This window comes from Etheostoma cragini, chromosome 24, assembly GCF_013103735.1.
Source record: "Etheostoma cragini isolate CJK2018 chromosome 24, CSU_Ecrag_1.0, whole genome shotgun sequence".
In the NCBI taxonomy this organism is placed as follows: domain Eukaryota; kingdom Metazoa; phylum Chordata; class Actinopteri; order Perciformes; family Percidae; genus Etheostoma; species Etheostoma cragini.
Genome location: NC_048430.1, coordinates 7,520,409 through 7,522,981, shown reverse-complemented (window position 1 = coordinate 7,522,981; position 2,573 = coordinate 7,520,409). Strand labels below are relative to the sequence as shown.

General features: G+C 43.3%; 1 long non-coding RNA gene across 1 annotated transcript; it reads right to left on the bottom strand.

The window, feature by feature from the left end:
• Positions 1-57: 57 nt before the first annotated feature.
• Positions 58-2,571, bottom strand: LOC117939446. The gene is made up of 3 exons (XR_004655584.1): positions 2,519-2,571; positions 2,267-2,317; positions 58-109 (listed from the first exon to the last, which is right to left on the bottom strand). It is a non-coding gene; the product is annotated as an uncharacterized LOC117939446 (long non-coding RNA).
• Positions 2,572-2,573: the final 2 nt, after the last annotated feature.

The following is a 2,573-nucleotide window of genomic DNA, read 5'->3' as shown; positions in this document are numbered from 1 at the left end:
GTCATTCTGTACCTGTAGCTATAAAGGCACAGGTCAGCGTGAGGCGTTCTGCAGGGAGATGGGCTGGGCTCTCTCTTCACTTTGCCGACAGGCGGTCCATGAAACATCACTGCACACACACACACACACACAGACACACACGAATAATAACTGATACTCTGTTTTGAAGATGAAATAGTATTAGTACCCCCCTCTCCTCCTCAAAAGCTACAGACTCAGAAATGGCACATCCTCAGGAAGGCTCATTGTGGGACTGAATCTAGTGGCTGCAGTTCTACACCAAGGCTCAATTTAGGGAAAGACTTCAGATACAGTATTAGGGGACCCCTAAGGTCTATATAGAAGAGACTTCAGATACAGTATTAGGGGACCCCTAAGGTCTATATAGAAGAGACTTCAGATACAGTATTAGGGGACCACCAAGGTCTATATAAAAGAGACTTCAGGAACAGTATTAGGGGACCACTAAGGTCTATAAAAAAAGGGACTTCAGGTACAGTATTAGGGGACCACTACGGTCTATATAAAAGAGACTTCAGATACAGTATTAGGGGACCACTAAGGTCTATATAAAAGAGACTTCAGATACAGTATTAGGGGACCACTAAGGTCTATATAAAAGAGACTTCAGGTACAGTATTAGGGGACCACTAAGGTCTATATAAAAGCATCCAAAGAGTTTTGCGTTTGAGCAGAATTATGAAAGCCTCCCATGTGATCCCGGCCTTCCTGGAACCTGCAGCCCTGTTTCCATCCACAACGCAAACCCCGTCAGATTTATTGTCCGGACCGGGGAGTCGTTCGGTCGAGGCAGCTATCAAGCAGCAATAAATACATGCAGTACGTGTTTGGCCGGGGTACTAAATTTTCCATTTCCCCAGGTCTTATCTGTGACATCATTATTTTAAAAAGGTACCATTTCCTGCACCACATGACTACCATCATCTAATCGGCACAGATCCACTGCTGGCTGGTGTGAGGGTCATATACTGTAAACTAAATAAAAACTTTATTAATAAAGTAATAAAGTGGGCCTGGAGAGTTTGGAATCATTCACACACGCTGTAAGAAAAACTGTACAAAGCCTCAATGCTGCAGTATTTGGAGGTACTTTGAGTACTTCCATTTTCTGGAACTTTATATTGTTCCTACAACAGAAAGGGAATATTGTACTTCACTACATTTATCAAACAACTAGTTACTAGACAGATTATACCTCCTAAACATATTGTGTTACATTACTACTTTGCTCATTGATTAAGTTGGTGCAATGGAAGTACATTGCAAGTACAATGGCAGGCTGTGTCCTTCCACATCTGGTATTTGTGTGTTGCCGTTCTGTGAACTTGTGAACTTCATGTAATATTTGTATGTGGCTTTTTCCATTGTGGGGGTGCAAACGTTTCACCAAAACAAGTTCCTTGCCGGGACTATTTGCAGAGCTGCGTCTGGTGCTCAGAGTGTTTTCTTTCTCCTTTTGCCAAATCTATGTGTTGATGTAGTCTCGCTTGGCCAGACCTTCCTACACCACGGAGCTCCGGAGGAGGGACTGGAGAGTCCCCACAGAATTCCGGGATGGGAGAAAAACATGCTCTGGTTTATTGGCATTTCTTTAAACCAATCACAATCATCTTGGTGGCGCTAACCGCTACGCCACCTCTGCAGTACAGCCCCGGGAAGGAACTTGTTTTGGTGCAACACGTGTGCGTTAAAATGTAGTTTTAGTTAAGCAACAGAAAACTCAGATTGGACAGATAGTCCAGCTAGCTGTCTGGATTTACCCTGAAGAGATCTGAGGACCAGGTAACCAAAGTCCTCAGAAACTGCCTGGAGATTCAAACATTAACACAAACGAAGCCCAAGGCAACGGATATCCGACCTGAGTGAGGGAAATCCGGCGGAATATCCTGTGGCAACGGAGAAATCCTAGAAGTGGAACGTTGAGGATACAGGCTGTGTGTGGTACTCATGGAGTAAGATCTGACAATGAGAGACTTATTAATAAAGCTTGTTGGTTGTAGTTTTACTGTCAACGCCATCTGTGGCCCAAGCCCATTGGCTTCTACTGAAGACTTATAAATGTATAGTGTCAACTTTTAGTCTTAGTAACGTCCATAAATCAGCTAGGGTCTAAGTAGAGCAAATGTTTGGGGCCATTTCCACATGTCGAGGCATAAATAAGGTATGTGTTCTTCTACAAAATGATTGTCCGTTGTGTTACAACTCGGAGCCCTCTGTAAATATTAGAGGAGGAACAGCTACTCACAGTTATTGGACTGGAAATCTGGGACAAACTGCTCATCATCAGGAACCTGAGCTGTCAGAGGGGAAAAGACAGGATATGAAAAGATCCTTCTGATCACATTTACTAATTCTTCACACAATATTAATACAGTATTGAGTGCTTTATATTGTCTTTGCTTTGCTCTGTGGGTGCATGAGCGCACAGCTTTAAAATCAGAGAAGTGCATACAGTGTACATTTGTGCATTTTGAGTCATGAAGCATGCAGGTCTCACCTTCTGCGATCCATATTTCCTGGAGCTGGATCAGATCTTGAAAGAGCTCTGCAAC